The following is a 14,995-nucleotide window of genomic DNA, read 5'->3' as shown; positions in this document are numbered from 1 at the left end:
CCAGCTTCCCTCCAGGTTCCCAAACAGCAAGGCTGGGATCTGGGGCAGCCAGACAAGAGAAGGTCAGTTTCTCGCCAGCAATCTCCTCCCTCCCCTCCCATCCCCATGCCTCCCTGACCCCCCTTTCCCCAGCCACATACACCCCTCTGAGCTGGTGAACTGACATAGTGGAGCTGCTTCCTTTGTGGACTGGACTGTATCATTCATTTGCCGTGAAAAAAAAAAAAAACAAAAAAAACAGTTCAGTTCCGATTCCCAGCTCAGGCAACCAGACACCCTGCAAATCCACACTTGGGATTTTATCTCTTTCGCCATTTCTAGACACATAAATGACATCCTCCATTCTGCACGCCAAATCGGGCCTCTCAAAGCCAAGACATGGGAAGAATCACCTGCCAATGTCTCCACTGGCCCTCCCTGAATGGAGGAAGGGACCCCGAGGATCCTGACCCTGGCCTAGTCAGGGCCAGGGAAAGCATCTGCCGGCACTGTCTACATTTCCTTCACCAATTGCTGGGGCACGCCCTGATCCTACCCTCACAAATGCAAGATTGGGCAAATTTGCTTCACCTAAACTGTAAAAAGGAAAGGTCAGCATAAGCATCATCAGATCACCATCAGCATCATTCCTCTTCTAAAACAAGGCTCTAGTGTGAATTTGTTCTCTAAAAAAAAAAAAAAAAAAAAAGTCAGGCACAGGGGTTCACGCCTGTAATCCTAGCTACTCAGGAAGCTGAGATCTGAGGATCAAGGTTCAAAGCCAGCCTGGGCACTGAAGGTCCTAAAGACCATGAGACTCTTATCTCCAATTAACCACTAGAAAACCAGAAGTGGTGCTGTGGCTCAAGAGGTAGGGCAGTAGCCTTGAGCTGAAGAGCTCAGGGACAGCACCCAGGCCCAGAGTCCAAGCCCCAAGACCACCACCAACAACAACAAAAAAGTCTTTACCCGCTCATTTGTAAAAAGAGTAACATCATACCAAGGGGGATTGATGGGGATGAGGCAGCCATGCACCTGTTCAAAACCATCTCCAGGGCATCCTTCCTGAGTCTCTGGGATCTGGTAGCTGGCATGGCTGTCAGTCTTAGTTCCCCTCGTACTCAGAAAGGGTCAGGTGTGTTGAACTGATCATCCGACCCTGTTCCTCTCCCCTGTTTTGAAGGCAAGGCTGCCAAGAGCACAGCAGCACTGTGATGGCACCCAAGGCGCCATGGAACAGAGAAGAGCCATAGCCCTGGTACACGAATAGAACCGAGAAGAGCCATAGCCCTTGGTACATGAAAGGCTCTTGTCTCACTCACTCCTCCCCTGGTGAGCCATATCCCAGTCACGTGACCTAGCCTGGCCTCGATCTCCAGCCACTTCGTCACCACCACGTCCCCTCTCTGATCCTTTTCCAGCTTCCCCTTAAGCCTCAGGAGCTTCCTTATCAGTGGACACCTTTCCTCCAGCTCAGCATAGATGACTGTCCTCAGTCAGGCAGATGAGGGGCTGCAGCTAGTATGGCCAGGGTAGATAGGGTCTCAGGGATGATCTCATGAGCCCTCCCCTGGGAACATATTTAGGGACTGCCTCCCTCTCCTTCCTACTCAGCTTCTGTGTTTTTCCAGCATAGTCCAGAACAGTCTAGAATCTCTAAAGGTACTATCATGTTTCTTATTTTTTCCAAAGCCCATGGAGTGAGAACTTTTAACTATCCCTCTATTTGCAGCTTTCAATCCTTTGGATGGTTCTTCATTTTTACCCTGTTGCTTTTTCCTGAAACAAGGACTAAATCTTGTTCATTCCTACCAGGGCCCCCAAGGTGGACTGTTCCCTCCCTACATGACCCTGTTGGGGGCCCTTCCTACTGGGTACAAGCCACACTGCCTGAAGTCCTTCCTCAGAGTACAGACACCCCAAATCTCTCCAATCCAAACCAGTAAGTGGCAGGGATCTCATGAGCGGAGAGGTAGCAGTGATGACAGCCTCAGGAAGTTGGGGTCTCTCCTCCCCTGGAAGGATCACCCATTTACGACCCTCTCCCCAGCTCTCAGAAACCAGAGGAAAAAGGCTTCTGAGTATCTGTCAGTGGAGAACAAGGCTAGGCAAACAGCTGGCACTCAGCAATTTCTGTTGCTCTCTCCCGGGTGATAAATACCAACATGGCTGGCTGGCTCCCAGCACTAGCTTCCCCCGGGGCCTGCTCCATCAGGTAGGACAAACCAGGGAAAGCCCCAGCTGAGCTCAGAGCTTGGCACTGAACACAATTCGCGTGGCCCAGGTGGCAGATTTGTGTGTCCTGTCTGATATCTAAGAGCTCTGCCTACATCCACCACCAGTCTTCTCAGCAAGGATCTCAGGGCAAACAGCCCCTGGTCCCCAGATCCCAAGGGCTTCCCCACACCCCCAAGTGCCCTCCTCAAATCCTAGGAGACTCTTACCACAGAAAGTCACCCAGAGGGGATGCTGCCCCTCCAGCATCAGGCAGGGACACAGCTGCTGCCTTTTGCAACAAAGTAAGAGGATCTTGGCAGGGAACCAAGACAGGGGCTGGAAGCTGATGGCTTCCAGGGAAGATGAGAATAGGACTAACCTGGGCAGAGGAAGACCGTGAGGCACTTTGGGGAGGGGAGAAGGCTCAAAACTAGAGGGAAGACCATGCAGTACTCCCAGTGAATCTGTGAGAGCACAGAAATGGGAGCATTCTGTGGCACTGTTTTTCCACAGTCAGGGAGTATTGCATGTAAGTGTTGAAGCTCCCTCCAGGAATATGATCACTCCAGGATTTCAGGTTTGATAATTCTCAGATCCTGTCTGAGCTTCATTAACCTCAACAGAGGCAGAGGGCAGAACCCAGCTCAAAAGAAGGAGATTCTCATCTGAGAATGTGTGGTAGTAAGAAGCTGGGGAGATGTAATACACACACACTGGGCTGGTGAACTGCGGCCCCAAACTGGCCGCTTCAGATTCTAGCTCTAACCTGCTCTATGACTCAGTTTACCCTTCTGCAAAAGAAAGCTACTATCGGCCTTATAATTTTGTTGCATGAGCTTAATAAGTTTTTATAAGTAAAAGGCAATATCTTTCCTTCATGGTTGTGCAAAAGCAAAAGCTATCAAAACCAAGGAAGTCACATTTATAAACAATATGGGCATTGGAGCCTAAGAAAAAAGTGCCAAGAAACAGTGAGAAATAAAACTAGTTTATGACAGGTGCCAGTGGCTCACACTTGTAATTCTACCTACTCAGAAGGCTGACATCTGAGGACTGCAGTTCAAAGCCAGCCCAAGCAGCAAAGTCCATGAGACACTTTTCTCTAAAAAACTACTAAAAAAAAACCTGGAAGTGATTCTGTGCCTCAAGTGGAACAGTGCTAGCCTTGAACAGAGAAAAGCTCAAGGAGAGGGCCTAGGCCTAGTTCAAACCCAGGACCAACACACACACACACACACACACACACACACACACACACATACACGTACGCATGCACACACACACACGCCCATGAGTTTTATGAAATATAAGGAAATCCTCAAAAAAGTATTCATAAGTAAGAACATCAAGAAGAAACAGTATGTGTTTTCTTAAATCATTTGAGAAAATAAGCTACAAAGATTTAATTGTAGTACTTTTAGTGGAAGAAATATCTGTGGAATATACCCTTAAAGTTGATGATTTAAGATCTTTTATGTTATATAAATTTTTGCCATAGCTATATACTGTGTGAATATTTGGATGGTCAAGTACCTGGATAGATGAATAAACGGGTGGATGTATACTGTGGATGGATGGATGGATAGACGGATGGACAGATAAATGGACAGATGGATGGACGGATGGATGGATGGATGGACGGATAAGAATCTCAGGTAATTGTTCAGATTCACTATTGTGAAATTCGAGAAGGTGTGTGAGCCACCATAGAGTATAAGTGGATGAGCCAAGCTTATTTTCATTACAAAGCTCTTCTGAAGCTGGGTTCTGATACTGGACAGTGGTCTTGCTGAGGTTATCAGTCCAGATTTTTGGCATCTTGAAGAAATAACTGATCAACACACATATGAGTAGAAACCATCTACTCAATCTACTCATCCACCTTCCCATCCTCACCTGTGAGATCCCTGGCAGAGGGGAGACATTGGAAATAGCACAGGGAGAAAAAGACAGGGATCAACAGTGGCAAAAAGGCCACAGTGTCTGAGATATTGCTTCCCAACTGTGAGCTCCCTCAGAGCTCCACTTTGGCTCATTCCATCACTGGAAGAAGCATGGGGGCCCAAGAAGTAGGTTCTGTGGAGTATTTTCCGTGGGAACTAAATTCCAAAGTCAGCGTCTCAAGGAAAAGAATCTCATGCAGCCAAGACATGCATTCCTACTATAGCAGGAAGCGGTCACCTCATATTAAGCCTGCCCAGGTTGTTTTAAGCCCAGTAAAGTGTTTAGGACCTGTGGTGTGAACTCCAGAGTCACCCTCCATCTGGAGAGCTGCTTCTCCTGGGGATATAGCTGGGGACAGAGACTAGAAGGTGGTGACAGACGTGACAACACCCATCTCAGGCTCATGTCACCACACACACCATTCTTTCTCACTCTTCCCATGAAGTATATTTCACAACCCATGTTATTTAATGTGACTTCCTATCTGTAAGTGATCACTGCCTACATGGAAATAAACCATCTAACAGAGAGAAGCAGATGATCCGTCACTCTTGAAAAATATAAATATATATGGATAAGAAGCTTATGGTGTACCTGCATTTCAAGTACTGGAGGTCAACTGGAACCACATTACAGTAAGCAGAGACAACTGTTGAGATGATGTCTTCCATCAGAGATTACATAGAGGTACTACATGAAATAAGCAAATCATGACCATCTGAACTGCAAGAGCTTAAGGAATTTGGCCAGATGTGTCTCCAAATCATTAATTCTTCTCCAGAAGCCTAGAAACGAATTGGAGGGATAAGGAGATTGAAAGCATAAATGAAGCATTTAACAAATGCTTCACATCTGGAGATCCGGGAAGAGCTACCAGGAAATGAAAGTTCAGATCTCTGAGTGCCTCTCCCCTAAGCTTTCCTTCTCAGAGGCTTGCCGCTATTCAGACTCCACATTAGTTCTGCCTTCCATCTTTGATGCGTGTTGATTAGGGACCATGTTCCATTATTGGATGGTGATCTAGTTATGTATCAGTCCAGGTTCTTGGCATTTTGAACATGGGCAAAACATTCATGAATAGTTGAGAGAAGCACAAGTTTGTTGAACTGAGAGGTTTGTTGGAACACAAGTCTTGGTATTGGAGGAACCAAAGCAAGAAAGCTCCAAGGCCCTGAGGCATGGTGTCTGGAACAATATAAGGTTGGTTGGGACTGAGGAAATGGTCAGATTGCGCCCCCCACCCCAAGAGAGACCCTGTGTGATGGACAGTTTTGAGTGGCAGGGAATGGTTAGGTGCCCGAGTTCCAATGTGCATGCCCATTCCCACAGTGCATTCTGTTATCATGATAATGATGAGAAGCAGTGCATTATCATGAAGCCCTAATTAGGGGTTTCTCCTGAAAGTTCACTTAAGGACAGCCAAGCACAGTACTGCATTAAGGAGAATTTTATCTTGCTGAACAGGCAACCTTGTTATCAGATCGAATGCTCATTTGTCTGATGGAGCACAGTTATCACCAGTATTTTTTGATGGTCATGAGTGAGGAGTGGGTCTTGGCGCATTCCTCAGGCAGAAGGGGATCAGTGGACCAATCTTACAAGTAGCCATGATAACCAATGACCCTGCTTTATCTGCCAGCCTCACTTCCACTGCCCATCCTGACACAGGCTCCCCGGGACATCTTCCTTCACTCCAGGCCCCAGTATATGACCTAAGACAAGTTGCTTCTTCTCTAAACCATATTGTGATCTCCGATTTAAAAATAAAAATCAAATGTGTATCATAGAGGGAATGAGTATAGAATAGTACTCGAGAGGATTTTGTGAGAGGGTAAAGATCATACATATGGGCATATAGTAAAGGAGCTAACAATTCTAGCAGTGGTTTTCTTCTTGGAATGAAATAAAGTATTGTCTCCTACATTCATGGAAAATGAAACTTGTGGTTTTAAATATTTGAAATAGGGAACTATATCCTTGAGGATTTTGGTTGCAAAGATCTCATAAGAGAGACTTCATATACTAAAAAGGATCACTCACTCCCTTGCGTCCTATCTGGAGGTAAAGCAGGAAACAACTGAGCCATTTTGTCCAATCTCTTATCTTTTTTCAAGCAAAGGAGTGATAAGCCTAAAGTCACTGAAGGACTAGAAAGGAGGGGCCCTAGCCCTGTTCAATTTCCTGCTACCTCAGAGTAATTACTAATACAGGCATTAATTTGACTCACCTTCAAGATTCAAAGATCTTTCCTGAATAAAATACAAATCGTATCAAACATGGATGAGATTTGATATTCAACAATCAGGTTAAAATATTGCTGCTCTGTTCCCAGACCTACCACCTCGTCCACACTCAGATCAGAATAATGCACACTGCATACCACACTGGATGCTATGCAGAAGAGATGCCAAGCACTCAGACCCTCTGAGAACATTCAAAGGCAGGCTTTCTTACCTCAATGGAGTAAGGGAGAGAGGAAGAGGCAGAGAAGGAATTTCACACAAAGCAGAGACAGCATGAAGGGTCCAGTGAAGATCTGCTTGCATGATCTCCTAGGCTGCATGGAGGTGAGAGCAAGGTAGCAAACAGATGAGTTCAAATCCTGTGTACCCGTCTCCTTTAGTGTGAATCATTTGTTGATTTACCTGCATTGCATATGGATTTGTATCTAGAGCAAAAAGGTTCTGAGCTTGAGTTCTACTTGAGCCTGACACCCTGGGGAGAAATCTATGGAATCTTAAAAGTGCTTTATTGATTCTTACACACCGATGCTGTTCAAGAAGTTTGGGCTTTGAAAGCTCATCTTCCTTAAACAGAATAACAAGAGAAAGATAAGCTTTGAAAGCTCATATTGCTTAAACAGAAGAACACTGGTGTGTGTGTGTGTGTGTGTGTGTGTGTGTGTGTGTGTGTGTGTGTGTGTGTGCAGGTCCATGGTTAAATCAATGAGAATTGGTGAGTAAATCTAAAAGTTTCTTCCTGAAAGGCCTCCTTATAGGAGATGTGGTTTGCCAAGGCTAAACTACAGCCTCAGACTGCCTTGCTCATAACCTTGGAGCTAAGAGCTTATGAAAGGGGTGCGACTCAGACTGCCTTGCTCATAACCTTGGAGCTAAGAGCTTATGAAAGGGGTGCGATTCTTGGGGGGGGGAGAGAGAGAAAGAGAGAGAGAGGGAGAGAGAGAGAGAGAGAGAGAGAGAGAGAGAGAGAGAGAGAGAGAGAGAGAGAGAGAGAGAAAGAGAGAGAGAGGGAGAGAGAGAGAGGGAGAGAGAGAGAGAGAGAGAGAGAGAGAGAGAGAGAGAGAGAGAGAGAGAGAGAGAGAGAGAGAGAGCCTAGTTTCTGCTTGTGACTTGGAAGCCTAAGGATTCTCCCTTCCCAGCACTTTCTATTCACACACTTTCTTGATTATTTCCTTATTGAAGTGGGGGAGGGGATGCCATAACTCTTCTAGAAGCTTCCCATCCCCACTTCTCCAGCCCCCATAGGAAACTCTATAGCTCAGAAACCAGAAGGTGAATGAAATGAAGCCCCTAAATCCAACAGAAGAGGAGATTGGGATGGGCTGTGGAAAAAAAAAAAAAAAAAAAACACAGAGGCTGCCAGCCCCCTCCTCCCAAGCCCAGGGGCCTCTTCTCCCCCTAACTGCCTGGGGGAACTAAAACAAACAGTCCTTTGGAAAATCAGTGAAAGGAAGGGGCTGAGTCAGGACTTCTGTTTAAAGAGTCCCCACCTGTTCCCTCAGCGGGGGGCCTCCCCCTGCCCACCCCAGCCTTCCCGCTCCCCACTTCCTTTCTCTTTGCTTTGCTTTTCTCCTTTGTTGCTCATTTTCTAAAGGGCAGGGTTGCTGGCCCTCTCCCTGGGTGAAGCTGCAGCCAGAGAACTAGCCTGGAGTAGGCCTGCGTGGCCGACCCCTGTCTTCCCCTCCTCGGCACCTGACCCCTTGGCCTCCACCCCAGCCTGCACGTGGCAGTGCCAGGCCTAGAGGGAGGGGAGCCCCACCCGCGCAGTCACCCTGCCTCTGGCATCCAACCCTGGGGACACAGGAAACAGGACAGGCTCCTTTTGCGCAGCAGGGATTGGTGAGGCATGGAAAGGAGGAGGGAAGACGTGAGTATGAAAAGGAATAATGCCAGGAAGAAGCTGGGTGGCGCATCACAGAGCCTGCGTCGTCATTGCCCACACTATAAGACCTTCCTGTGTCCCCTTAAACTTGATCCACTTATAAAAATAAATAACCAACTTCTTGGCATAGGAGGAAAGTGATTCGTTTCGCGTATGGAGGGAAAGGACATTGTCCGAGGACCCCAGGGTAGCTCTTGGGACCTCGTGGCACTTCACAGAACCCTCTCCCAGTGTCCATTGCTGGTTCTGTGAAATCAGCCTTTGCTATTATTTTGTGTTCACTTTCTATTATGAGAAAACTGTAGACACATATGCACTTATAAAATAATAATAATAATACAGAGCACCAGTAGTTCACACCAGCAATCCTAGCTACTCAGGAGGCTGAGATCTAAAGATGATGGTTCCAAGCCAGTCCCAGGAAAGAAAGTCTATGAGACTCTCATCTCCAATGAACTACCAGAAAATGGGAAGTGGAGCTATGACTCAAAGTGATAGAGGATTGCCAGGCCCTGAGTTCAAGTCCATCTCTCCTCCAGTTCTCTGAACTTTCTGTAAGTGAAAGCATGCAATGTGGAACCTTTAGATATTTCCATTTTCACTTAGTGTCATTGTGTGGAGATTGGTCAAGTGGTGGCATGAAATATAATTTCTCCATTCTTTTTGGCAGTCAAGTAGTATTCTGTCATACAAATGGACCGTCACATGGTTAGCCATTCATTTGAAGAAGGACATCTGGGTTGTCAGCTATTACCAATAAAGCTGCTATCAACATACATACATTGTATTTGTGTGTCAAGATGAGTCTCTAGGATAAATGTCCAGGAGCAGGTTTCGTGGTGTATTGCATTCAACTTTTCTTTGAAGTCACTCCTGACATAATTCTAGGGGAGTTTTGAGCTGGAAGGTGAGAGAGGAGGAAGCTGACAGTTAGGCAGGTGTCATGAAGGCTTTGATTCATGGAACTGAGTTGCTGAGATATAAATCTATCCTGTTGTAGCACATGGGTAAGTAGGACCTAGGACATCAAGTACTGTATGACAAAATAACTCTGCTTCTTCCCCACTCCAAAGGTGTCTACATCCTTATCCCCAGAAAGGTGATGTACGGAGGGGTGAGAGGCTTATTTTTAAAAAACTGAATGCCCCCCTCTCAAATTTATGTCATAAACTAACATACTTTGTTGTTGTTTAATTACAAAAGTAGCATGAATTCAATGGAAAAACTCGGACAATAGGAGAAAAGTGAAAGAGAACAAAACTGTCTTATATCCTCCAGGTGTATCTGTATCTAAATATTACAACACTGATTATGTTAAACATTGATCACCCTGCACCTAACAATATCTAATCTGCTTTATGTCTTAGAAATACCATGTACATATTGACAAAGATGCCCTTACTGATCAAACTTTAGCCCTGAGGCCTTAACTTAGGTATCTGTCTATCTTGGGCTTGTTTCTGCCTGGTATGCAGCAAGAATCTTGCTAAATCCGGTTAGAATTTGATATCTGATCAAATTCCTTATGATCCCCCCACATCCACTTGGGAACTGATCGCCTTGACCAGCCTTCAACAGGAATCCAGTCGAATCTGTAACCAGAATTTTCCTTTCTTTTCTGATGTTTCCTCTTAGTAATGAGCCACTAACTGCCTCCCTTCTCCCCACCCCCCAACCCCCCCCCCCCGGTTCCTGGGCTCTGATTTTGTTATACTCAGAACTAAGCTCAATTCCATACAGTGCCCTTTATTTCCCTACTGTAATAGTCCTTCATAAGATCTGTTTACCACCGCCTCTATTCTCCACCTCTCATCTTTTCTAAATCTTGTCTCCTGTCATTCATGTCTATCTTTCTCAACCTAACATTTCATTGCACCTTGCATTCTGCCATACAAGTGTACGACCAGCTGGGAGTGTAGCCTAGTGCTAGAGTGCTCACCTAGTATACACAAAGCCCTAGGTTCGATTCCTCAGTACTACATACAGTGGAAGTAGCACTGTGGCTCCTGTGGCAGAGTACTGGCCTTGAGCAAAATGTGACCAAGGATTGTGCCTGGGCCCTGAGTTCATGCCCCAGAACTAGCAAAAAGCAAAACAAAACAAAAAGAAGTATACCAGGAATTATTAAGCTAATCTTTTATTATTGGCTGTCCATTCCATTTTTACTACTTTTTTTTTTGGCCAGTCCTGGGCTTGAGCTCAGGGCCTGATCATTGTCCCTGGACTTTCTCAAGACTAGAGCTCTACCACTTGAGCCACAGCACCACTTCTGGCTTTTTAATATATATGTGGTACCAAGGAAATGAACCCAGGTCTTTATGCATGCTAGGCAAGCACTCTATCACTAGGCCAAACTCCCAGCCCCCATAACTATTGTATATTGAATCATGATCTACAGTTCACCATAGATTTAAAAAGAAAGAAAAGTTCTAAAGCTGGGTACCAGTGGCTCATGTCTATAATCCTAGCTATTCAAGAGGTTGCGATCTAAAGATTGTGGTTTGAAGCCAGTAGGGGCAGGAAAATCTGAAATGCCTATCACCAATATCACGAACAAAACACCAGAACTGGAGCTGTGGTTCAAGTGGTAGAACTCTATGAGCACAAAAGCTCAGGGACAGCATCAAGTCCCTGAGTTCAAGCCCCAAGACTGGCATCATTTAAAAAGGAGAGGAGGTAGGAGTTTGGCCTAGTGGTAGAGTGCTTGCCTAGCATGCATGAATACCCAGGTTCAATTCCTCCGTATCACATACATATTTAAAAAAAAAAAACTGGAAGTGGTGCTGAGGCTCAAGTGGTAGAGCTCTAGCCTTGAGAAAGTCCAAGGACAGTGCTCAGGCCCTGAGCTCAAGCCCAGAGACTGGCAAAAAAAAAAAGGGGGGGGTATCAAATACAAAGTAAGCCTTTAGTAAGGTAATTTTGTGATGGCCTGACATTAGTTAATGGATGTCCATTTAAGCTGAATTCTTTGACACAACAATGAGACAGAAAAATGAAAGTATTCAGAGAAATTCATAGGAATAGTTCAAGGTGAAGTTGCTCCAAAGGGTTTGGAGAAATAAATATATCAACCAATTAAATGATAGCTCATCAGATCTAAAATCCATTCATTATAATATGTACTATTTAATTAATGCCTCACTAAAGAAAGAAAGAAGTCGTCAGTTATCATATAATGCCGTCATTTGTAAATAGCATTTAATCATTCATAAAAGAAAACCCAAAGAAAAAAGTCTTGCTAAAGAGGGGTTGGCCTGGAATAGAATTTGGGTTGGAAGGGAATCACTGAGTGACTGTCGGGGTGTGTGATCAGGCTTGCCATAAGGCTAGCACTCTACCATTTGAGTCACAGTGTTACTTCCAGTTTTCTGGTGATAAATTGGAGATAAAAGTCTTGGGGACTTTTGCGCCCAGGCTGGCTTTGAACCGTGATCCTCATATCTCAGCCTCCGGAGTAACTAGGATTGTAGGTGTGAGCCACTGGCACCCAGCATACACCCTGTGATCTTGAAATGATCGAAGAAGACTTTGAAAGTGATCTCCCTGGGATCCAGTCATTCTTAGCTCTTCAAGTGGGCTTGACCATCCTTCCTTACACTTTCAAAATGGCTCCCAGGCCTGGCACAGTGGCTTACACCTATAATCCAAGGAAATGGAGAGATAAAGAGCATGGTTTAAAGCCAGCTTCCATGGAATTCATCACCAAAAAGCCAGAAGTTAAGGTATGGCTCAATTAGTAAACCATCAGCCTTGAGTGACAAAAGCTAAGGGACAATTCCCAGGCCTTGAGTTCAAGCCCCAGAACACACACACACACACAGTATTTCCCAACCTTGTTCCCAAAAAACACAACTCAAGCCTTATCTTCTTGGGAAGACCTTATGGGATCACCACCTTACCTGTGTAAACCAAGCCCTCTGGGATAAGAACAGCCAAAAAATAATACAGAACATTTTTTTTTTAAATTGCTCTTTCCTTGATGCCATGCCTCTAGGAACCAGAAGCCAGTTAATTATCAGTCAAGTTTCTCATGATCTGACATGAATAACCATAACCTGTGACTTTTGAAAACGGTAAAAACACTGGATGAGAAAGGCAGAGCTCAAATCAGTTCTGCATACATTTTGCTAGAAGAGCAATGGAGTCTGGCAAGCCAGGGAGTGGAGGGGAGGGGCTGTCTAGTCTGTGGTCAGTCCCCCAACTCTTTACTGCTCCAGCAAACACCTCACTGCCGAGGCTGTGGCTGTACAGATTTGATCTTCCAGCCTCTAGGTTGTACTCACAGCCCCTTCAGCCCTCGCCTGTACATCTCTCATCACCAGCTGCCACAGTTTGTTTTGAAAACCTGCTGTAGAAACAAATAAACGCATAAATCCTGCCTTACTAACCAACCATGAAAACAGCTTGCCCCTCTTTGAACAGCCCAGCCACTTTCTCTCTAATCCAGGCATTAAGATATTAGACTTGCAGTGTTCTCTGCTGCTTGTTTGAGAGATCATTTCGAATTCCTTTTGGCGGGAAAGAGAAGCCCCTATTCATACACTTGGCAAGAAAAGGATCCATTCATTTCCCAAGGACCCCTAGCAGTGCTGGAGCTTTGCTTTTCAACCACTTGATGCCCACTTATTTGCAGATCCCAGAAACGCTAATCACAGTGAAGTGTAGTAAGAATTTCCATCTCTGTTGGGGAGTTTCTGGGGGCTGAAAACCACATCCAAACTCTTCTCAAACCCACAGTGTTTGGAACCCCCAAGATATGTTAACATTGGTGAAGAAGGAATGAAGGCAGCAAATTCAAAGTGGATCTAGCTGAGCACTGGTGGCTCACGCCTATAATCCTAGCTACTTAGGAGTCTGAGATCTGATGATCCTGTTTCAAAGCCAACATTAGCAGAAAAGCCCATGAGACTCTTACCTCTAATTAACCACCAAGGAGCCAGAAGTAGAGGTATGCCCACTTATTTTTTTCCTTGAGGGAAAAAAAAAAAATCCAAGTGACAGTAAAGTGCAAGGCTCTGAGTTCAAATCCCAGTACATACACAGATAATGGATCTCATGTATGTACCATTGAGCATTGAAGCTGAACTCACTGCATTCCTGTACCCCTGTCTCCAATCTGTTCTGTCCTCATGCAATCACCAGACACTGCAAGTTTCTTCCCTTTATCTTTTGAGTTCTTTCTCTGAAACTTTTTCTCACTGTTTTCCATCACCATCTTCTCCCCCACCTCCCAAAGCACATATAATTTAAAGGATCCAATCATCTGCGTCAAGTTTGTTTCCAGAAATGACTTTCCAGTCCGGTTCAAGTTGCCTGGCATAATCAGAGTTTGCAGAGAGACTGTGCAGACCATGTGGGAATGTAGGAAATAAACAATGCTGAGAACAAGCAAGGTTTAGGTTGAGATCTGTGGAATACAGCCTAACCGCAGCTGCCTTTTCCACTTCATTTACTTGGGTTGCTTATTAGCAACCCTTCTCTGTTGAGCACTAGGCTTGCCTCTCACTTTCACCCCCACAGTCCTCTTTCTGATCAGAAAGCATCTCACAGGACATAGAAACTGAGGAGGGTTTTAATCTGAGAGGGATGACTTCTGTCTATAATGGATCCTACAATCTGCCAGTCACCAGGTGTTATCAGTCAGGATATTCAAGGTGGCTATGCTCTGTAACACACAACTCCAAAATCTCAAGAAAGCTAACAATCCAGATTTGTTTTTTTTATTGCCTGTGCTTTGTAGCCACACTTCTTCCTTCAGGACCCAGGCTAACAAAGATGCCATGGCTCAGTTCATGGGCCATGTCAGTGATGGGCAAAGAGGGATAAGCATGGTTGGACCCATTTCAGTGTTTAAGGCTTCTAACAGCAAATGGCCTCCATCATTTCCACACACATTCCTTCGGCCAAAGCAAGTTCATTGATCACATATAAATTCAAGTAGACAGAGAAACATAGCTGGATCCCTCAACCCAAGAACAGCCATATGACCATCATATACCATGACTTCCACAAGGTTAAATGAAGAGCTCAGCCAATTTGACTGACAGGAAGGAAAAACATATTTGCTTATGCCTAAGGGCAAGGGTAAAAAGAAGAGCATTGATTCATAGAAAGGGGAGTGAAGCATGCATAGAAATGGCAAATAAGTACCTCGTTGCTTGGCACAACAGAAAGAAGGACCCAGGGAAAGGTCCCAGAGCCTGAGTCAGTGGAAGAGGCTTGGGCCCTAGGCACAGCCAGAGAAACAGAAATCAAAAGGGCAGGACTATAGAGAGAAACGATGTCCTGGCCATTACTATTGGGATGGGATGGTTATGAGCAACATAGAACCTTTTGTTGTGTGGGATGTGATGTTCCCTCTTCCAGAAGCTTCCCCTGCTTCAGAAACATGACTACTGAGTTTTGAAAGTGACAGCATGCCTAGGCTAGTTTTAGAGTAAACACAAGGTAAGGCCAGAGACTGCCAAAAAAAAAAAAAAGACCCAACTGCAGGCCAAAGTCAAGTTGCATTTTGTTCTGTTTTCCTGATCTGATTCCAATTAATCTCTCTTTATCCTCCACTGTATCCCAGACCCTGTCCAGGTGCATTTTCTGGGATCTAACCCTTCATCCTAAGAGGGTGGTTTAGCACCTCCCTCTACCCCCCACCATACCTTGATGCTTACTGCCTCTCCTACCTCCTAAGCTCCAGTAGTTAGTAATCACCCATTCTCCCACCTCCACCCTCTTCTCT

The 14,995-nt window shown here is 45.2% G+C and overlaps 1 long non-coding RNA gene across 1 annotated transcript in view; it reads right to left on the bottom strand.

Moving 5' to 3' along the window:
- LOC150048758 (uncharacterized) overlaps nucleotides 1–14,995 on the bottom strand; it is an 81,627-nt gene that overhangs the window by 31,513 nt on the left and 35,119 nt on the right. The window contains exon 2 of the long non-coding RNA XR_016539100.1: nucleotides 9,044–9,162. This is a non-coding gene — a long non-coding RNA (uncharacterized LOC150048758). The remainder of the gene's footprint in view (nucleotides 1–9,043; nucleotides 9,163–14,995) is intronic.

The sequence above is a fragment of the Megascapheus bottae genome, chromosome 21, assembly GCF_031878675.1.
Source record: "Megascapheus bottae isolate mThoBot1 chromosome 21, mThoBot2.hap1, whole genome shotgun sequence".
Classification (NCBI taxonomy): Eukaryota; Metazoa; Chordata; class Mammalia; order Rodentia; family Geomyidae; genus Megascapheus; species Megascapheus bottae.
Note: the sequence above shows the minus strand (reverse complement) of the source record. Positions and strands in the feature narration are given on the sequence as shown.